Source organism: Marmota marmota, unplaced genomic scaffold (assembly GCF_001458135.2).
Source record: "Marmota marmota marmota unplaced genomic scaffold, marMar, whole genome shotgun sequence".
In the NCBI taxonomy this organism is placed as follows: Eukaryota; Metazoa; Chordata; class Mammalia; order Rodentia; family Sciuridae; genus Marmota; species Marmota marmota.
Window position 1 is genome coordinate 16,886,027 of NW_026000240.1, and position 23,790 is coordinate 16,909,816.

The 23,790-nt window shown below is 38.8% G+C and overlaps 1 long non-coding RNA gene across 1 annotated transcript; it reads left to right on the forward strand.

The window, feature by feature from the left end:
* The first annotated feature begins 14,751 nt into the window (after window positions 1-14,751).
* On the forward strand, window positions 14,752-18,042 carry LOC125613624. Its single transcript, XR_007344183.1, has 2 exons — window positions 14,752-15,126; window positions 17,936-18,042. It is a non-coding gene; the product is annotated as an uncharacterized LOC125613624 (long non-coding RNA).
* The last annotated feature ends 5,748 nt before the right edge of the window (window positions 18,043-23,790 follow it).

A 23,790-nucleotide genomic window follows, 5' to 3' on the forward strand; every position in this document is an offset into this window, starting at 1 on the left:
CACCACAGGAGGTGATGGGGTGGGCTGCCACTCAGGTTTTAAAACTTTTACTGACAGATCTGTGATTGGGCCTTGATTGGATCTGGGCTGGAAAGGGAGAAAAAGAACCAAAGTACAACATATCCCAGCTCTTCCCTTCTGCAAATAATCCGCATTTCCAGGCAGAGAAATTCAGTGACTTAAGTAAGGCTTTCTTGGCTGTACATAGGGAGGAACATAGCTGTGGTGGAGTATAGCATTGGCAAGAATGCTACACTTTTTAGATACTATAGATCGTATTTATACCATCCATATAAGCCACTTATTTGAAACAACTCATGAATAAAAAGGCCATTAAAAAAATAATGAAATCCTGTCATTTGCGACAACATGGATAGAACTGGAGATGTTAAATGAAATAGGCCAGGCACAGAAAGACAAGTACCACATGATCTCACTAAGTTGGCATCTAGATGTTGGAGAAGGTGGGAGATGAGTGTGGGAGAGGCTAGCCCCTGGGTACTAAGCATCCTTAGGAGCAGGAGGCCCAGGTGTGCTATGGCACAGTGAGATGACTAAAGACAAAAACACCGTACAGTACATTTCAAAAAGCTAGAAGAAAGGATTTTGAATGTTTTCACAATAAATAAATGATAAATGTTTAGAAGATAGGATAGAAGAAATTATTTTAAGTGTTTTCACCATAAATAAATGTTTGAAAAGATAGATATACTTAACCCGATTTAAGCATTATGCAATATGTGTGTATTAAAGTTTTATATGGTACCCCATAAAAATGTGCAGTTTTATATTTTGATTTATCAATGAAAAAGAGGAGTGAAATATGGCTATGTGAGCAATCTAAACATGATGATTGTACAAGTTATGTATACTTGGGTATTTCTATAGGCACCAAAGCATCAAAGAATGGAGAATTTGGTTATTTCACTGGTTTAATTTTTTAGCTAAATTAACTTTTATTTTTCCTTTGTATCTTTTACAATAAGCTCAAAAAGCTTTCTCCACAGTCAAAAGAAGTCTCGAATATAGAGGAATAGAATTCAGTTTTCTAGTGAATTTTAAATATCTGCCACATGCTATTGTTTCTAATAAAACCTACAATTTTATTTTTCTGAATTTTGATACAATTAATAATCGTTGAGTAGGAGCTCTGTGTAATGTAGTACGCTATGGAGAATGAGGTAGCTCTTCTTGCCTAACACTTGTTTGTACCCATACATCTATGCAACTAAATTTCAATTTGGCCTATTTTTTTGTTGTTGCTGTTTTTGAGACATAATCCAAGTAATATTTGTTTTTGGTGAATGCTGGTGTTTTTTTCATAATCAACTGGAATGGAAAGAAGTAGCATAAGGATCCACATTGGCAAGAGTGGCTGGTGGGCTTTGCCAGCATAGCAATCCAAAAGCTCTCTATCTTGCAGGTATTGTGTGTCTATAGATAGAAGTACTTATACAGAGGTTTGTATGTATATATGGGTGTGTGTATGTGTATGCATTTGAAAAACATTTCTAAAGTTATTATGTCTTCCTTTTTTTAAATCACCTAATATCCACAGTAGGAAATTTTAAGTGTTTATAGGTAGCTCCTTATTTTATTCTCCTTTATTTGAGTAAAGTGTTTTCAGATAGAACCCTATCCTTACTTCTGCCTCATCCAGGCACATCTTTTCATTAAAAGCCAAAAACAAGAAATCAACTGTTAAACTGATGCAAATTAATCCCTGGACAAAGGCAGTTCTTGGGAAAAGGTGAATTTGAACACATTGCCATAAGATTCATCACAAGAAGTTCATCTCCTCTCCTCTCTCTCTCTCTGTCTCTCTCTCTCTCTCTCTCTCTCTCTCTCTCTCTCTCTCTCACACACACACACACACACACATACACACACACAAAATACTTGTCTGAGACATATACATATATTTCCACACAAGAATTCCCTGTTTTTCTCCTGATACTCCTGACATACCCTATCTTGTCACTTTATTACTGGGCTCTGAAAATAAAATAAATACAGCAACACAGAAGACTTGAGCCCAGCTTCCTTTCCTTGTGTGGCAGCCAGCCTCTCTCTATGGAAGCTGTTCTCAGGTCTCGTACAAGAGCTCCATTGAAAAATTGCACTGGCTTGCCAAATATCTTAATGACTTCTCTCTCAGCAGTGGGTAATGGTGAAATGTTATTCTAGTAACCATAATGTCTCTCATAAAACAATTGCATACAATATGTCCTGGACTTCTATTTTAGTGAGCTCTTCTGTCAGAATAGCAGTGCCAGTAACCATTTAGCATTTCGTAGCAAACTGCTTACCAGTCCTTCAAGTGTAATATTGCAGAAAGAGTGAAGAAATGCGTGATTAAAAACGTTCGCTGAGGGTGGACCATTGAACGCAACCTGACGCCGCAAAATAAACCAGCCTTCACATATGTAGGCGCTCATCATATAAATGACACTTCTATGTGGTCATTTAATTTTACGATCTCAATTCTCGCATATATTGCTCACATAAATATAGTGTTCTCCTGCAGGGAGGTCTGCTGGGTGTTATAAAATCAGTGAGACCTCGATGGGTTCAAATGGACATCTTTTATAATTATTGCTATAAAATTTCTTGACAATGCATTTTGTTGTCCAATGGCTAAAGAAAACGATTTTCCAAAAGAATGGATTTCAACAAAGAGAGTCACAGAGCCTGGGAATTTGTTCCTGTGCTCACCCATATTTAAATTACCTTCTTTGCTCTCACCTATGGGAGGCCTTCCTGCTCTTCAGAATATGTTCTTAGAATGTGGCTTCCGGATAGTAGCAGGCCAGGTTTGCATTGCTTTCCGGTTTGATGAGACAACATGGAATGGGATATCTAGAGGGAAGGATTAATTAGCTGTTAAGTGAAATTAAAATCTACTTACCAGGATTTTTTTTTCCGTGCACTTGGAAAGTTAAGGCAAGGGTAGGGAGAAGAGTTCTATAAAATCTGGATTAGAAATGGTTTGAAGAAAAAAAAATCACATCGACTTTGAAAAATGGCCCCAGGAGCATCATGTGTTGCTTAAAGGACACTACCACTTTTTTTTACGTTTCTGGTTCACATATTGGTATATTTTTCTCTGCAATATTGGGACATTTTGATTACCTCTTAGTTTTTTTTAATCTCTTCTAAGATAATAATACAGTTATTATTTTCTGAATACTACTGTTGCTGTGTGTGACCAGTGTTGAATGGCACCCTGGTTGGATTTGGGCGTTTGTTGCCTAGATTGCCCCGTTACTACCAAAGCAAGCATTTCTTAATGTGGCTGATTGGAGATTCAATCAATATTTGCTATTAATTGTGAAAAAGGAAATGAATTGTTTAATATATTTTTAAATGCTAAAGTATTAATGAATTGTCACATTTATTGAAATGCCAGGAAGGGGAGTAGCCTGTGAGCCATGGCTTCAATCCTGTGGGGATAGCAGTAGTGCAGTGGGCATCCAGGAGGAGATGGCTTGAGGGCATCAGAGGCTCTGGGTTACTTGTGCCTGGGTCAGCTCTGTGATTCTGTGTGGGGGTCATTTGATCTTTTCCTCTGGTGCTATTGGTGCTGAGCTGGCTGAGGGCACTCACGCTGAGATGAAGATTTGGGTCCCTGCCACTCTCCTTCCTGAGGCTTGAGCAGGGTTCCTCCTCCACAGGCAGGAATGGGGTGTCACAGAAGCCTGAGCCAAACAGGGAATTCCCTACTCCTCATCACAGTGATTGGGTTAGAGAGAACACACCCTTGGTCCACTTACCTCACAGTGGATTTCTGGGACTGTCATAGGAACCACTGGAAAATACTAACAATAACAGTGAACGAGACTGATCCAGATATTGCTCTTAGAGGAGCTATGAGGGAGTTTACTCCACGGTGCTGGGAGCCATTAGCCAAGTAGGTATGACAATTTCCTTGCCAGCGTACCCCATGTTGCTTAGTGGAAGGACTCGTGGAAATAGGACATTTTGCAGTGACATTGCATGTAAGGTGACCTTGCTCAAGGACCAGGGCAGATCCGGGTTTAGGGTGTTCCCGGTTTAGGACAATCCGGGTTTAGGGTGGTTCCAGGTTTAAGGTTATTCCTGCTGGGAATAGGGCGTATCCTGCTGCCTGAGTTCCCCTTGAGTTCTCACGGGATTCAGACAGTATTTTTTGGGAGACAGAAGCCCAGTGGGTGTGGATTTGGGCAGAGAACGTGGATTTCCCCAGAACGTGATTGTAGACGGCTGGTGTGAGTTCGGGAATAAAGAGTTGCTGTTTGAATCTACAAGCTGTGTGGTGGCTCGTGATTTTGTGCCCAGCCAGACTGCAGCACCTCGGCCCTGATCTCACACTCAGCAATGTCCAAGATTGGAGGTTTCCCATGGAAGAGAAGAGTATGAAATTGGAGACAATGAGATTGCAGGTCTCGGATCACATTCGAATCCTTTGTTAACCTTCACCTGAAACTCAACTTGCCCCAGAAGGTTTTAGCTAAAATAAATTGAGTTTCCTCAAACCTACTGTTGAGGGAGTCCCAAAGTACAAGTCTCTTACCTTAATTTTATCATGACATCAGTGACCTTCCCCCTTTTGCCCAAGAGGTTTAGAGGTTGACATTCAGAACCAAAAATCATACCCATAATCTGTTCTTTGCAGGAAGCAGATTGCACCATGCCCATCTCTGCTTCCCCTTTGCCTAGGCAATCAACTTACTCTACTCCAATGAATACAACTGTATTTCTCCATGTGATTCCATGATGAAAACCAGAGTCTGTTTTCTTAAGGCAGAGTCTAAGGAGAGAGGCCATTCAAGATTCAGTCAGAAGAGCTGCCTGAGAGGAAGAGCACAAGAAGGTTTAGAAGGCCTCACAGACAAACCAAGCTATTCCATGATATGTCCAGGAAGGTTCCTGGTTGAGGGGACATAAACCTTAGACCCAGAGAGGTAAACTGCAAAAATCCAGAAAGGCTGGGGCCCAGTTGAAAAAAATCCAAATTCCAGAGCAAGCTTAACGTAAGTAACTTCAAACATAGACAGGATATCTCGAGAAAGGGGCTAGCAAGGGAGTGGGAAGAGAGAAGGTTCAAGGAGCACAGACAGGGCATAAGTTAGCCCAGGAAGGGATTTGTAAACAATTGGTTAACAAGGGAAATTTGGCTTTTTGTTGTTGTTATTAAAACAGTTTAAAGTTAATAAAGTTTGAAGTAGGGGTGACAGGATTAAATTTTGATTATTCTAATAAAAACACATTTAGTTAAGGATAGATCTCGTTCAAATGGATTACTGCAGAAAGGTGAGGCAGACTACTACCCTGTCCAGTGAGGGAGATTATTGCTGTAAGAAAGCTCCAACTGTGATATTTGCAAGTCTTCAGTTTCAGACAGAAATGGGTTTTCTTTTATATGGAGTAGTGAACAAAGCTAGGGGGAAAAATGAGTTATAAGGAAATTGGGCAAGAGTTTAGAATTAGTGGTACATCAGAAAAGGTTTTACCATGAGGTCCCTGTACTCCTGGGAGGGATCACGAAGGAGGGGTTGCATGCTGTCTTATACAGAGGATGGGATAATATTCTTGGCCCTGGGGGAAGGAGGGAAGCTTAGCCAAAGTTTGGTGAAGTGCAGTTACCAAACACTTTGTGCAGATTGGCCGAGGCTTACAAAGCATTCGCCTATCACTTATGATGCAGCAAATGGGAATTTGGAGTTTCTATATGGTATTGTTGTAGGTAAACCAGGGGCAGTTGTGAATTTTATCTGAGTTGCATGGGGAGAATTGTTCTTCTAAATAAGCCATTGCCTGGAACACAGAGTGGGGGGACTTCCAATTATATCTGTTTTCTAGGCACACAAGGCTCAGGTAAAGTGTGACTTGGTCAGAATTCAGAAGGATCCCTTTATCTACACCATGGAGAAGAATTTGAGGGAGCCTAAGGGGCAAAAGTGTATGGTAGATCAACTGCAATAGTCCTGGATCAAGCATGGAAATGACCAAGCATTGCAGACAATTTCAAATCGTGAAACAAGACAAAGCAAGCATCCAGAGAACTTAGTGTGGTTGGGTCTGGGAGGAGAGTGAGATACTTACCTCTTGAGTCCTAATTTATAATTTATACCAATCCTTGGGTTGTCTTTGACTGTTAAAAAGTTTATCTGCTTTACACTGAATTTTCTAAGGTTGCTTTTAGTATTTTAAGTAAGTGGTCAGTAAGTGGTTCCCTTGAGCTAAAATTTCTCTAGTTGTTCTCCAGTGGCCATTTAGTTTTTTTGATCTATAAGAGGTTCTTTGAATCACTGCCTTTCAAAGAAGTTTTAACCTTTCAAGGACTCAGATTTCCTCTTTACCCCATATCCTCTGGCCTCCGGTTTTGGTCTGAGGTCTTCACTTCTTAACCAAGGGTAGTTTACAATGTCTTGTTTTTCTATCAATGTTTGTTCCCAAAAAACAACTATTTTAGGAGTTTATTCCTTAACCCAAGATCTCTATCAAACTTAAAAATAGTTTTAAAGATTGTTATTAACCATATTGTATATCTAATTTATACCAATCCTTGGCTTGTTTTTGACTGCTAAAAAGTTTATCTGCTTTACACTGAATATCTAAGGTTGCTTTTGGTATTTTAATTTATTTGAAGCTTTTTTGAAGTATCAAACATATATGAAAATATACAGATAGAGTGATAGGTCAGTGAATTTGTATGAAATGAGGACACCTTTGTAACCAACACCCTGATTGCAACAGAAGTGACACTGAGAAGTCCCACACTGTTCCCACTTCTCAACACTGCCCTCTATTTTGACCTCTAATGAATAACTTAACTTTGATGGTTTTAAAGCCTTATAAATAAAATAATATGGTATACATTATTTTGTGTCTATAGCCTCTTGTTATATTTGTGACATATTTTTACTTGTAATCTTTCTATTCTCATTTCTGCACTGTACTCCATTTTTAAGTACATTATCTTTTTTTTTCTATAATTGAGGACATATGAATGTAGGAAGGGGGTCACTCTTTAGTCTATAATAATATATAAGGAAAAAATCCAATCTTCTATGAGAGGCTGGACTGTGCTTACTTCTCCCTGCCCTGCAAAAGCACTCCAGGCTACCGAGTTGCATAAAGCAAAAACAAAAATAAACACAAAAAAACAACCAACAGGGACATGAGACAGGCTGCTTTTTAAAATATTGAAATAAAAAGCTTATTTAACATGTATAAACTAGTTGAATATTTTTCCTTTCCAAAAATAAAATTTAAAGATAAGTTCCAGCCGAGGATCGAATGGGAAATTATAGTTAAAATTCATAGACACAGAGACACACATGCTCTTAAGAAGACAAAAGAACTAAAGACAAATAACTATTCAAAAGATGATGTCACATCAGAATATGTGATAATCCCCAAAGTGTTAAAAACAAAAATAGTGGAACACATGTCTAAGACTTTGAATGGAATTCCATAAAAATTCTTCTTTAAGATAAATTAGTGCAACAGAAGACATGTATAGATGTTGAAGTCCTAATCTCCAATGTGATTGATCAGAAGGTTAAATGAATTCACAGCGGTGGGCCCCTTAACCCAAGATGATGGGTGTCCTTATACAAAAGAGACACCAAAGATACATGCACAGAAAAAGGGCCTAAGGACACAGAAAGAAGCTAACCAGGGGGAGAGGTCTCAAAAGAAGCCAGACCTCCTAACATCTTAATCTTGGACTTCTATTCTTGAGACTGTGAGGTCAGTTTCTTCTACTTATGGCAGGGAGTCTGGAATTTTCTTATGCCCTCCTGTGACTTTTGATTTCAGGGTACAACTTAATATTAAAACTTATATATCATAATTTTCTGGGATATATTTTGTCTTTTAATCTACAGATATAGTTATTTTATTTTCAAAAAGTTGTCTTTTCTTTGAATATTTTTGAATATTTTCATCCATATCATTTGTCCTCTTCTTCAATGTAGAAATTATATATGGGTTGAATTCCAGCTCCATAGTTATTTGATCTCATTAGTTCTCAAGTTTTTCCTTCTTACTTCCTGTTAGGTCTCTCTATTTCATTACACGTGTGCACTTTGGCACACCTGTCCCTCTTGCATGGTAAGATCTGCATTTGGGCTAGAGTATGGGGACCCCCATTGAACTTGAGCCTAAAGCAGATGCTTCAAATACTGCAAACCAGCTTTGTCATCTAGAAGAACGTAATGCTCTAAGAAAGAATTCTATGCATGTAGCCCTCAAGAAATCTGTGAATAGAGGCAATTCTAGTTTTCTAACCAGATACCAATAGGGCCCAATTCTCATTATTACTTTATGTCCAATATGCTGGTTATAGATAACTCTGAAAAACAGTATAACATATATTAGAAATACATTATGTCAATGGTTAATGCCAATGACTTCTGCCTCATCAACATTTGTCTGAATCATTCATTTCCCTGATTTAAAGATGCAAATTAGATATTTAACTGAAACATACATTTCTTCCACAAGAGAATTCTCCTATTATAAACACATTTAATATTTCTCTTTGCATATCTTTAATACAGAATACACTAAAATCATTTTCATTATCTCTTTGAGCTGATCTAAATATTGAAAATTAACTCCTACAATTAATTATAGAATTTAATACTCATTCTATATTTAAGGATTAAATTAATAAAAATTATTATTATTTCCCTTTCCCTAAGAGTGAACACACTTTTCTGTTTCATATCTTTCAACTGATATGGGTTGACAGTCTTCCCATGCTTTTGCAAGTGTCTTAGCTCAGCTTTGTCCAGAAACAGATAATGAGACAAGTATTTAAGTAAAATAAATTTGTTTGGCAAATAATGCAAAACAAACAAACAAAACATTGATTAGAGAATAGGAAAGCATGTCAGCAATGGAAGAAAGAAGATAAAGGTGAATTATGGCATTTGCAGGTTAATGGGTGGAGCTAGAGACTATCATATCAAGTAAAATAAGCCAATCCCAAATAACTAAAGACCAAATATTTTCTCTGATATGCAGATGCTAACATACAATAAGGGGTGGGGAGAGGAAAGAATAGAGTTTCATTGGGTTAGACAAAAAGGGGAATGAAGGGAAGGGAGGCAGAATGGGAATAAGAAAGGCAGTAGACTGAATCGGACATCTCTTTCCTGTGTTCATAAATGAATATATGACCTGTGTGACTCCACATCATGTACAACCACAAGAATGGGAAGTTACACTCCATGGATGTATGATGTGTCTAAAGACACTCTACACATGAAGAACAAATTAAAAGAAGGTGATGCCTAGTGATGTTTCAAAAACAAAATAGTCTTTGAAATAATAGGAAAGTTAACTCTGCCACTGTTATTCTGAACATGTATCATTTCCACAGATCCTTATCCTCCTCACTGAGCCTTGGAAACCCATCACCTTGTGGCCATGGTGATGCTCTTCATAGCTTCCTCTGCCTTATTAAGGAGAATCCAGGCTCCAGGTCCCTTTTGCAAGCAGCAGGATGTTGTAGGACCAGGAAGGAAGTGGGACCAGCATTGGGTGTCTTGGGCTTTATCACTAAGTGACTTACAGGGACTCCTCCTTCTCTTCTGTTAAGTCACACTTAGGTGACATTGCAGTTACCTCTCTTAGGGAATTAATGTATGGCTGCATGGACAGAGACCCTGCCGCAGTCCTCCACCTGTGCCACAGCTGTCCACGTAAGGGTCTGCGCCTGTCTCCATGCTGGGTGGGGGATGGCCAATTTCACATGTTCTCCCTTGCTGTGAGCCATTGTATTAAATAAACATTACATTCATATTAACAAAACTAAAGAATATTCTATTATGAAGTAAAATACATATTTTATTTTGCAATTTGTAAAGTGTTTATAGTGTTAGCCATGCATCACCACTATCCTATTACATGAGTAATAAATTATTTAAAAAGACAAATAAACCTCATATTTCCACGCCGCTAGTGGTACATCTTTCCTGTGCTTTGAAGAAGAGGCACCACATTACCATTTTGCACTGGTATCTGCAAAGTATGAGTGAGAACTTAATGAAATTCATAGCAAGAGAGAAAAGAAGGAAAGGAGGACAGAGAGAAATTAATATTAATACCTAATACAATTGTAAAAGTTCCTATTATAAATAAAAATGTTTTGTGACACATATCTGAAACAAAATTAATTGCAATGTCAGAGTTAATTAATACTCATAACTTTGTGATCTTTGACAGTCATCCTGTACATATCAAAGGTTCTCTGTGTATTTGCCCATTTATATTCTACTGGGCTTTGATTTTGATGCCATTTCCTGACATTTTGCTTAATTTTCCAGAGGTAAGAGCCAAATTATATTGGTCTCGGGAGCAAATGAAACAAAGAATTTACTAACACAGGAAATATGCAGCATGCTCTGTATTCTATTGAGGGCTAAAGAGAGCCTTGTTTGTGCAAGAATGTAGTTGGAAAAAAAAGTGAAAGTCAATTGCCTGTTTTTTTTTTTTTTTAATGGAAACAGGCCAAGTATAATCAATTATACTTGGACATTTTGTAAAAGTAATGCTTTCTGCTGGCATTAATGATAGGTGTACCTCTGGAGAAGGACTGCCAATCAGGGACACACTGGAAGTAAGCTGGACACACTAAAGGACTGTTGTGGGCTGTGGTGTGGATAAATGGGCAGCGTGGGTGTTGACGCTGGAACAGGGCATGGAGTGAGGGGTGGAAGGGTGGTGGGGAGCAAGGCTCACTAAGTACTTTAAAATGCCACTGTTTTCCAATGTGCTCTTTCCGACTCTTTGAGAACAGGTAGAGGATGTTCTCTCTTCCTGAGGTACATGGTCAACAAGCCAGAGTTTGTGAAGCCAGGTCTTCCACTCTTTGTCTTCTGATGCTTCTGTTCTTGGGGATCCCCTTCCTGTACGTCTCCCGATTTCTACATATTTCATCTTCTTGTTCTTCCGCCCAACTGGCTTCCCCTATTCCTTCTGAATCTTGTGAACTTACAGTGGAATTTGATCTATTTCTTCTTACATGTGTTGAATCCCAAATGTCTTCAGGTTAAAATCATCTCGTCTCAACTCTGGATTCCACAGTACCAAAGATGATAAATGAGAAGCTCAAGGCAGAAGAAAATTGGAGTAATTCCTGATCAAGGATCCTGTTGATATGTGGAAGTGACTAGAAGCGGTCATTGGATGCGTTCAGACCCCAAAAGACAGAACTCAACTTGAACAGGAAGTTGATGTGCAAAAGCAGAACCAGCCAATGAACAGACACCATGCAGGACTGGCCTCTGGTGTAGGTGGTCAGCAGGGGGATGGGGTGGGGTGAGGTATGGAGCAGTCTTAGAGGAACTTGGTTCTGGATGTACTTCTTTTGGCCGTTTTTTTGGCTCGTCTTTCACATATCCATAAGAAATTGATACCTGGATAAAACAGATATTCCTGTCTTCCAGACCAAAAACAACAACAACAACAAAAAATGAAATTCAGACCTACTGAATAACTTGTGTCATTTCCCCCTTTATTGTTCCATGTTAAAACAGGGAGTATTTTTTTTTTTCTGCAGAGGTTAATCATTATGCAGATAAATTCTGCACACCCACCTTATAAATAGTGATTTTTCCAATTGCCCCAGGTAGATAATTATTATGCAAAGTGAGAATTCAAGAACCAGGGTTGTACCGATTTGCATATATCCCCAGGGAAGGTGATGTTATGGGTTGAACCATGTCCTCCCAGAAGACATCTGGAAGTCACAAGCCTGGCACTGGTGCAGGAATCTTAATTCAAAAGAGGGTCTTCAGAGACATAATGAAGGTGAGGCCTTACTGAGGTAGAGTGGGTCCTACTGCTGGAGTCCAGGAAAGGAAGAGATGGAGGGGTGATGAGCATGTGAAGATGAGCTAGAGACTAGAATTATACTGGTGCTGATTGAAGGATGTCTGGGGCACCCAGAGTTGGGAGAGTTAAACAGGGATCCTGTCTTTGAGGCTTTGGGGTAGCACAGACCCCTGACATCTTCATTTCTATGTCAGTCTCTAGAAGTGCAAGAGAATAACTTTCTGTTCATTTGAACCATTCACTTTGTAGCCCTGTGTTAGGGAAGCCCTCCGAAACTAATACAGAGGATAAGACATTCTTTCTTGTAGGTAGCAATAAATGAGCCTGGCTCTAGTAACCCTGCTTTGGGGAATCAGAGTAAGTTTCCACCTAGCTTCCAAAGTCTGAATTCCCCACCCTTGAATGCATTTATTGTTGGTTATTTGAATTCCCCACTCTTGAATGTATTTATTGTTGGTTATTTTTTATAGACCTGGGTGACATGTATTTTAATTTAGGTATGACTCCCCTGTTGATCTTTCTCAGCTGGCGTAAATTATCAATTACTATTTGTGTTCTAAACATTTCACGGAAGGATCTCTAAATAAAATCTAATGCAGGAAAGAATTGAAGAGTAGTGATGCACAATTCAAATTAGTTTAATTCAACTTTGAACCTGTTTGTAGAACTTCAAACATTTATTTCTATCTTGGCTTTAGCAAAATAAATATTAAAATATCTGTAGTATCAAAAATACTAATGATGGAGATAATAGACTTTTATTTAAAAAAAAAGAAATTCTTACCATGCCTGGTTCAGATGCTCAAAAGATTAAAAAAACTAAAACTTTTTTAAAAATAATATGGTTAAAATAAAGATAGTTTGAATGCCACCCTGCCCCCCCCCACCCCCGAAATAAGAGAGACAGAGAGGGAGAGAGAACCAACGTTTCAGTGATTTGTATAGAGATCCAATGTGTACTCCAAGTATTCCACTCCATGCTTGAGAAAACCAGATGCCTTGGGTGATGAACATGAGATACAAATGGAATTGCTATTGAGATTAGAGAGATGTTCAGGCATAGCTCAAACCTCTAAGATTTTCATATTCCTCTCCAATTTTTTGCCAGAGGAGAGAAGTATGTTATGAAAAGATACCATAAAAATGACAAAATAATAACAATAAGTATGGGAAACAGAGGAACATAATAAATCAAACTCTGGGGATGGAACCAGCAAAGAAAAAAAAATACACTATAGGAAACTTTGCAAGACAAATAACCTTAAATGAACAAACTTCATACTTACATAAGATGAAGGTAGAGGTTAAAGAATCTTGAGAGAAATACCCACCAACACGAAAATGTGAACATTATGTGTATACATCCTGATTGGAATATGTAAAAAAGTACTTATGACATAATAATATGTTTAATATTTTTAAAATTGCTAATATAATATAGTTTAATTCTACTATAAACCAATTAGTATAATTTGCCGCATTTATTTATGTCTTAGCAAAATAAGTATCAACTATGGTCCTTATTTAAAAAAAAACTGCCACAATTTAAGAACATAAGCTGAAGTTATTACACAAAATTATATAACATCTGTTATTGATTTCACAATAGTCCAGGGGGGGGCAAGGGAGAAATAGATTATTATATAGCTGAAACAAAGTTGAAATTAACTTGTATGTAAAAATAAAATCAAGGGCTGGGGTTGTGGCTCCATGGTAGAGTGCTTGCCTAGCACGTTTGAAGGCCTGGGTTTGATCCTCTGTACCACATAAAAATAAATAAATATAGTGTGTCCAACTACAACTAAAAAGCACAAGTATTAAAAAAATAAAATAAAGTAAAATAAAATCTGAAGGAGCTGTATGAAATGGAGTGTGGATCAGGAAGCAGGACCCATGCACAAGCCAGGGGCTGACCAGGACCTCACTTGGGTCATCTCCAAACTTGTCAGGAGCACCTGCAATAACTGTAATAATTGGATAGCTCCTGCATACCCAGAGGTTCAAAATGCACATTAAGATATTATCAGACTCTTGCATTATGAACATTTCCATCCATTTACACATTCTTTCCTTTATCTTCTTGGTCACTTGACCCCTTTTGCTTTCCCAATATTTAATGGCCTCTATGGGCTCCTGTGTTTCCCACCTCCCTCAGAACACTGAGGTTTGGAGAATTTAAGTAATCAATCCAATGACTTAACATTGTAAATTACAGAAGTAGAATTCAAACTATATTTTAAAATATGGTTATTGATTCAAGTTTAATGAACATAAAGAAAACTATATCCTTCACAAGACTCCTAAAGCACAAGAAGTAAAATCAAGAATCAATAAATGGATGGATTCAAACTAAAAAGTTTCTTCTTAGCAAAGGAAACAATAAATAACATGAAGAGAGAGCCTACAGAATGGGAGAAAATCTTTACCACACACACCTCAGACAGAGCACTAATCTCCAGGATATATAAAGAACTCAAAAAACTTAACACCCCCCAAAATAAATAAGCCAGTCAATAAATGGGCAAAGGAACTGAATAGAAACTTCACAGAAGAAGAAATACAATTGATCAACAAATATATTCAAAAAATGTCCAACATCTGTAACAACCAGAAAACTTCAAATTAAAACTACACTGAGATTCCATCTCACTCCATGAAGAATGGCAATTATCAAGAATACAAGCAACAGGGACTAGGGATGTGGCTCAAGCGGCAGCGCGCTCGCCTGGCATGTGTGCGGCCCGTGTTCGATCCTCAGCACCACATACAAACAAAGATGTTGTGTCCGCCGAAAACTAAAAAATAAATATTAAAAAATTCTCTCTCTCGCTCTCTCTCTTAAAAAAAAATACAAGCAACAATAAATATTGACGAGGATTTAGGGGAAAAGGTATACTCGTACATTGCTGGAGGGACTGCAAATTGTTGTAACCACTCTGGAAAGCAGTCTGCAGATTCCCCAGAAAACTTGGAATGGAACCACTGTTTCACACAACTAATTAGAACAAATAAATTATTTGTTTAATGTATTACTCAATAAAATCTCCCCAAATTGACACATCTGTTTATATAGAACATTACTTGTACTGAAAATTTCTCATGTTTAAGTTTAACCATCACCCAAATCCTTCTGTGACTTATAAGGACCCCAAAACTTTTAGTGACTAAGGCTGCCTCTCTTATCTAGGTAAAAGAAATATGGCACCAAACTAATTAATTAGAAAGGAAGATTGGATTCAAGACTATTGCCACAGGGAAGAGAGAGATTTGAACTTATCTTCATTGAAACAAAAGGTAGGGGGAATTTTCAGCACTGCCTGTGGCAGGAAAGGACAGGAAACTGATGAGAAGAAGGCAGTCACTGCTAGATGAGATCATCTGGGCTCCCTAATTGGCATTTACTGAAGTGAGGCTCCTGTGCTCTCATAGGATGATGGGGCACTATCTTTCTTGGGGACATTTCAAAGGGATGGCTCTCAGGTCCTTGTAAAAGACATTGCTGGGTTCTAGAATATGTACAAGTCAAAGGACAGTGAGAGAAAAATGAAAATGGCAAGTGTTCTAATGTAAATGGTCCAAGGGAAGCCAGGGGATTGTCATTTGGAAGAAATTGCTTGGGCATTTCCATATGCAAAGATATTCTAGTTCTTTAAAGGGCTGGAATCCAGACCCTGGTAATAAGGATGATAGGAGATTTGTAGGGCATGGACTTTTCAGTGAGGTTAAGGGAATAGTGTTTGCCTGATGGTGTTTAGAGAATAAACTGTGCAAATGGCTATGATAGAGCACAGATGCTTGGGAGGTGATAACACCCAACAGGAAGAGGAATTCTTCAGAGTATTAAGGGTTAGTATAACGAGGTAGAATGGCCTGAATCTAGACCATTAAGCTGGACATTAGGAAAGTATTTCTAAATGTAGGGTTGATGAGATTTGGGCATAATTTGCTCAGAAAAGGTCGCTAGGGTGTCATCACTAGGAATACTCAGGAGTGAACAAGATGATATCCATACTGCCATTTAAGGCCACAGTGACAAGGTCAAACCCACAGTAATAGAGAAGAGCAGATTCCATGACCCTGAATGTGTTTTCCACCCTCATGATAAGATTCACCTGAATTTACAAAACAACAGAACAGAGCATTGTAATTTGTAATATTTAGTCTCAAGCAAGGATTCACACAACAAAAATGTGTTTCTCTGTTTTCCTTTAAGTAGCTTTTAGAGGGTAGATGTTGGCATCAGTGAAGAGAATGAAATCCATGCCCATTTTACATGATAAGGAATTAATTTGCAGCCAATGTGCTTATATTAACAAATTGTTATTTGGTTAGAAAATAGCCTGAGTGGTACTTTATCTCCTTAATGGCACTATTTAACAACTCGTTTTAGATGTTTCTGCTTAATTTTCATGCTAATTTTAAGCTGTTTCCATTTTTTTCTGTTTTAATGGTATTTTAAATTTAACAATGTATTGATGTTTACATTTTGGTTTTATTTGATTTCGTTTATTTTATTCAAAATAGTTTGATTGGCACTTGATAGTTTAGTAAATGATGCAAAAGATACTGAATAAAATTTCTGCAATACAGGATTGGATTTCTATATTCAGTGAATGTCAGGGCAGGCCTTTTGTATTGAAGGGCAGAGTGTGAATTCTCTATAGTAATTTTGAATATCTCAAAGTATTAATACAATATTGCATTATTATTATATTATTGTATTATTATATACATTATAATATATAATGTATTATTATATATATTCTTTCAAACAGGGGAGAATCTGTAAATAAGGATCATTGCAGACTTTTGTCAGGAACATTGATTCACCTTGTTCCCCAACCTCTACCTCTTTCCTGATGTCATAGAATTAGCCATTTAACAGGCATCAAGGTATTTTCTTGTCTGCCAGGAACAGTCCTAGATATTGGCCCATAGAAGCAGTCAGCAAGAACAATAATATCCATGCCTTCTTTCAGATCTAATCCCAGTCAGAGAGACAGAGGAAACACTGACAACTAAATATATATAACAATATCAAGAATTGATAAAGGTCATTGAAAAAACTAAGCAAAGTGAATGACTGGGTGACGGAAACTTAACTAGGTAGGGAAGGCTCTCTGAGAAAAAGTGATCTTTGGACTGATTCACTGGATAAGAATACAGACCTCAAAGATCCTGCAAAATGCACTTAAATGCCAGTTTTCTTTATGTGCAAGTCTTACTTTTTATTTAAGTTTTGCCAAGGAACAAGTCAAACTGTTCTAATCTGTAATGTTTAAAACTGACACCAATCATTTCACAAATACTGCATAAATTCCACCTGTCTACTATGTTAAAAGCACTGCTTGAAGTCTTTATTTATAAAGTTTCTCTCAAGACCAGAGAATTCTGGCTTTGTGTGCGGATTTATTTCTATGTAATGTGAATAGGTTTTAATTTGAACTTAATAAATGTCTACCATATGAGAAACACCATGGCTACTGCTCATTAATGACAAAATGCTGCTTAATTTCAATGGCCATTTGAAGAAAGTTTTCAGTATGCTTTGCTTTTCTACTAATGTCTTCTAGAGAACTTCAGACATTAGTAGAATTTACCATTTATTGCCTCATCTCATATCCAGATTAGTCCAATTCCCTTCTGACTAGCACTTTAGACATTTCAATTATAAGTCTTTAGTTAAGACAGAATTATTACTTTTTAAAATGTTCATTTTTTATTACTTCTCTGAGCACTGGCTTTATGATTAGTTCACTTAAGGAACTGATCTGCTTTTGAGTTTAAATTGGGTGAGTTTTGTAGGATCAAAGATCTGCTAGATTGAGGTACCTTTTCAGGGTTTGCATGCAGAAAATATGGCATGTATATGGTGGTGTGGTCTGAACGAGTCTACCTAAATTTCTGTGTTGGAAACTCAATCCCTAAAGCATCAGCCTTAGGAGGTGGGACTTTTGGGGTGGTATTTATGTCATGAGTGTTCTGTCCTCATAGATGGATTAATGCTCCTATAAAAATGACTGACAAGAGTGGACTCTCTTTGCTTTTCCACTACATAAGGACACAACATTCATCTACTTCTTGCTCTTGTTTTTTCCACCAGGTGAGGATGCAGTAAGAAGGCCCACACCAGATGAGCGTAACTTGATCTTGGAATTCCCAGCCTTCAGATGTGTGGGAGAATAAATTTCTATTTTATGATTTATCCAATCTGTGTTATTTTCTGTTATAACAATTCAAAGTAGACGATGACATACAGTTACCAGGCAAGAGAGTTAAAAATTTTATAGTAGGAAAACAAGCCAGGAAGGAAAACCAAAGACCTTAGGGTAAGGTGACCAAGATTTAGTTCCAGCTTGGTCACCTACTAAACACAATAAGTTAGTTAGCCTTGTCAACTCTAAGAGATTTAATTACTCCCTTGAATAATAGATTCTATTCCCTCCTCTTCCTCCTCTTCGTCTTCCTCCTTTTTGTTTTCTCCTTCTCCTTCTCTTCCTTCTCCTTCTTCTTCTTTATAGAATGGCTATCATAGTGGTTAAGAATCATAAACCCTGGGATGAACATAGGTCTACTTTCAAATCCTAGCTCTACCACTTACTGGTTTTGTGTCCTTGATAAAACGAACTAATCTGAGTCTCAGATGCTTCACCTGTGAAATGGATCTAATAATAACTCCTAAATTATGGTTGTGAATCACTGTAGTAATAAACCTAAAGGTTAGTGGCGTAAAACTTTTCATTATTCTGTTTTGTAGCTCAGGAATTCAAGCAGGGTCCAATAGAGACAGGGCTCTTCTTTCAGTCATGATGACTAACTAGGGCCATGGCAGCAGGGGCTTAAATAGCTAGGATGGTGTGACTGGGATTATAACAAAGAGCTTTTGTCCTTGCTATTCAATGTTTCCTTGCTCCTCTTAGATTTCACGTTCTGGGTGTGAACCCAAGATGGCTTCTTCTTGGGTCTCTCTGTTCCAGTAAAGATGGGTAGAATCATGGGGGCTGAACCACCATCTCCATGTTTCCTCTTTGCATAGTTTGTGTGGATTCCCCCCCGGATAGCAGTCTCAGGGAGGCAGTTAGGTTTGTCATTGGGGACTGACTTCTTGTAAGGGAACCTTCCGTGAGCACCAGTGAGAGCTACAGAGTTCTTATGACTTAGCTCAGGAAGTTCCAGAATGTCTCTACCACGACACTGTCTTTCAAGCAAGTCATCTGGGCCATCTCCAGTTCAAGGTGAGGAGAGAGTAGACTCTTTCTCTCATGAAGGACCATGAGCCCACATGGAAGGAAGAATTTCACAGTGGCCACATCAGTTTCCACATTCTTCATGAAGATATTTGGAGTTTTGACACAGTTGTCCTATGTAATCTGTGCCTCACTCAATAAACTTTGGCTGAATCACTGTTTGAAAAGATATGTTTTAAAGAATGTGCTACTTGTAGGATGGCAGGTAGCCATTATTATTTGTGGAAAAAAATGCAGTTTTTTTTCTCTCTTCCTTTTTACTTAATCAATAAAATCATAATTTTAGTATTTAAGTTTTATCCCATGCACATTTCTTATGTTTAAATCAAAAGGGCAGTGATCCTTACAGATATTCTTCTTATCTGAGGTGTCTAAAGCCTGGAAAGAAAGGAAGAATTTCCCACAAGCTTGGCAAATTGTAACAATTATGCCACTAACCTCTAAGATCATTCTACAGTGATACATAACCATAATATAGGAGTTATTATTACATCCATTTCACAGGTGAGGCATCTGAGACTCAGGTTAGTTCGTTTTATCAAGGACACAAAACCAGTAAGTGGTAGAGCTACGATTTGAAAGTAGACCTATGCTCGTTCCAAAGTTTCAGCACTATTTTTGATTTTTAATGATTATTCTAAAACTGGAAATATAGTAAACACTTGACACATTATTCTTTTTCCTCTCCAATCCTTGATGTTCCTCATTAATTATGATATGCTTTGGTGCTAAGGCAGAGGCAGCTAGAGAATCCTTCCCAACAGTATTTCAGGCATCCATTATAAATTGACATGAAAGTTGCTGCCTATCCATGTACCAAGAAAGAACCCTCATAAGTGGGATGAGTGTTCAATAAAAGAGGCTCCAGAGACTGCCTGTCCCTCTACCACATAAGCACACAGCAATAAGTTTCCGACTATGAGCCAGAAAGTGGACCTTCATTGGACACAGAATCTGCCTTTGGTTTGGACTTCTCAGGCTCTAAACTGTGAGAAATAAATTTCTGTTGTTTATAAGTTCCCTGGTGTCCAATATTTTATTATAACTTCCTGAATGGACGAAGAAAATTGCTACTGAGAAGTGAGGGCACTATTATAATAAATATCTAAAACTGCGGAAGAGGTTTTGGACCTGGGAAATGGAAGAGGCTTGAAGTACATGCTGGGAAAAAAGCTTGTATTGCAATTAATGAACCCTAAAGGGCATTTTTGTAAGGGTTCAGAAGGAGAGAAGAGCTACAGAGAGAGTCTCCTTCTCAGAGAATACCTCCATGGTCATGTACAGAGGTTGGTAGAAATATGGATGGTAAGAGCCCTCCTGATGAGGTTTCAGACAGAAATGAGAAACATGTTATTGAACAATGGCGATTTTTCTTATTATGTGAAAAGAGCTTAGCTCAATTATGTTTGTGTTCCAGTGTTTTGTGGAAGATAGGACTTGTGAGCAATGAAATTGGAGGTTTAAAGATGAGAAAATTTCTAAGCAAAATATTCAAGGTATAGGTTGGCTTCTCTGGATGGTTTATAGTAAAACCATGACTGAGATACCTCCCAGATTGGGTGTGAGGTGCTCAGACCAGCTGCATCAGAGCTTTCCCCACCCTTTCCAGGTGCGAGGGCTTCTCCGTGTGGGGGTGTGGCTGACCATTGACCTGGAAACCAATCACTGACCCTGACTTTGGAATGGTGTCTCCCTCGACCTTCATTGGATGGAATTTTCCCTTGAATTTTTTGTTCCCCAATAAAAGCCCACTCTCTGGCGTGCTTCTTCCTCTCTCCTGCTGGCCTCTTGTGTAAACCTTGCTACCGCCAGGTGGCTCTAGGCAGGAGCTGAGAGAAGCCGTCTCTGAGCTGGGCAAGAAAAAGGTAAATTGAGTTTTATGTGTCTTTAATCTGATCTCACTAGTTAACTTCTATGTTTCGAACCTCTAGTATGAAGCTAGCGTGCTGGTCGCGCGGCAGAGTGTGCAGCTTCCCAAAGCTATGTGGCCGGACCACTGATGCAGCAGTTTCCAGAAGGTAAGACCCAGTGTGTCTAGAAGGTGGAATCTCCCACTGCAGTGCATAGGGAAGGCAGGACCATAAACCCAGGGAGGCTGGAGGGCAGATCACATCAAAGGGAATCACATTTTTGTGGGGGCAAGGTACCAGGGAATGAACTCAGGGGCACTTAGCCACTGAGACGCATCTCCAGCCCTATTCTGTATTTTATTTAGCGTCAGGGTCTCACTGAGTTGCTTAGAGCCTTGCAATTGCTGAGGCTGGTTTGGAACTCACAATCCTCCTGGCCCAGCCTCCTGAGCCGCTGGGATTACAGGCTTTCTCCACTGCACCTGGCAAAGGGAATCACTCTTGAGCCACAAGTTTTGTTGTCGTTGGCTGTTGGAGTTGATTTTCTCAGGCACTGCCATACCTTACTCCTTTCCTCCTTCTCCCTTTTCGAATGAGAATGTGTCTCTTGTGCCTGCCCCATTATATATTTCAAAAGCATGTAATTTGTAAAGGGGAATTTGCCTCTTATGCTTCACATCTCGAGTCTTTCATATCTGACTTAGGTGATATTTAGATGAGACTTTAGATTTTAGGCTTTTGAGTCATACTGGAATGAGTTAAGACTTTGGAGGATGTTTGCATGAAATAAATATATTTCACAAGTGAGAAGTACCTGAGTTTGGAGGGGCCACGTGTGGAATGCTGTGGTCTCTGCTAAACTCTGCTAACATCTCTGCTAAACTCCTATGTTGAAATCCTAAAACCTGAGGTGATAGCATTAGGAGGTGAAGGCTCTGGGAGGCGATTCAAGGAGCAAGAGTCTCATGAATGTTATCAGTGTCCTTCTAAAAGAGGCCCAAGTGAGACCCTTTGCCCCTTCCACCAGGTGAGGACACAGCAAGAAGTTGCTCTCTCTAAGCCAGCAAGTGGGCCCTCCCTTTGATCTTGGACTTCCCAGCTTCCGGGACCATCTGATGTTTAGAAGGCATGGTATTTTGCTCTGACAGCCTGAATGGATTAAAACAATATAATGTGTTGATGATGGGCAAATTTGAATCCATGGAAGATATTTTGAATAAGTAGGGAGGGTGGTGAATAAAAGAACACTAACTAGATGTGTAAAGGGGAAGGAAATTTAAAACACCACAGAGAAAACTTGCAAAATGTAGGTCCTTTCCTTGTTTGCTCATTTAGCATATAATTACCCAAGGTCAAGAGTCCAGCTTGATGAGATAGAAAATAGGGAATGTCGGAAAAGCAGAACCAATAGGCTGTGTGCGCACGTGCACACACACGCATACAAATGCGCGCGCACACATGCACAGAGAGGGAGAAAGTTATTTTAAGGAATCAACTCACACAATTGCAGAGGCATGGCAACTCCCGAGTGTGCCCTTGGCACGTGGGTAGACTTGGGACTGAGAAGAGCTGCACTTGCTGGTCCTTGGGCAGTCTGCCAACAGAGCTCCTTCAAGCAGGGGGTGGGGGTCAGTCTGCCTCTACTTAAGGCTGTAATTGAATGAGGCCCACACGCATTGTGCAGGGTGCTGGGATCTACTCAAAGACTGCTAATTTAAATGGTAATAGCATCCAAACACCCTCCCAGAAGCATCCAGAATAACATTTAACCAAACATCTGGGGTCCATGGCTCAACCCAGTTGACATAAAATTCACCCTCACAGAGAGCTATGGAGAGTTTTAAAGGGAGCAATGATGAAGAAAGTATTTTATGAAGATTCTTAGGGAAATATTTTGCATGTTGGTTTAAAGAAGGGAGTAGTTGAAATGTCAGAACAATGAAGAAGGGTTGGCTAGACATTCTCCAGGCAGGAGCTGAGAGGACATGGCTGAGAAGACCAGAGGTGACCACCAGCCGCTGACAGGTCACCCACCCCGAGAGTCACTTTTTAATTCATGAAGACTTTAATTGCAGCATTCTAAACATTGCTCAAATCAGGCAGATTCAGCTCTGTTATCAATAATCTGTTTGTAGCCATGTTTGAAATACTTCCTTACATTTCAGGAGTTTGGGGCACTTCATCTAAAAATGAGGGCATTAAGGCCAATAACAAAATGTCTTGAAGATCAATGGAATAATAATGTATTTAAATATTTAAAATTGCACAGTCCAGTTCAGGAGACTACTACAGCAATCTATTCATTTAATTCCATAAATCCAGTTATATAAGCTCTAAAAACGCAGAAGAAAGAAAGAAAGAGTTGGCATTTTCTCTGGTTGAAATGAAATCTTTACCTCCCCTATCCTAGGAAGGTAGGTCACACTAAAATACAAAGAGAAACAGGAGATAACTCTTGATCTTTGACCTCACATGCACCTAAATCCTGGAGGCTTATGGGTGGCATAGCTGCTTTTCAATGGGAATTTTGACTCAACCAGATTTCTCTCTTACTTGCTAATTTTAGAATCCAGTTCCTTTTTCAATTTAACTCCACAGTAAATATGTTGTAGAGGTTCAATGTCATGTGTTTTATAGTGCACCCACGCATGGAAAGGCCAAATCCCACTGCAGCCGATGTCAACATGGTCTCTGGCCAGGCCTGCATTGGACAATGAGCTCATTGGCTTCCAAAATCCCCAGATGTTGTTGCTGAAGATGTGACCTCAGCTTGTATTTTTGCAGCCTCTAATTGGAGAGGAACCACCTTGCAGATGATCACAGGCATATTTGCACCCCCTCAGCAATAACATATCTGCAAC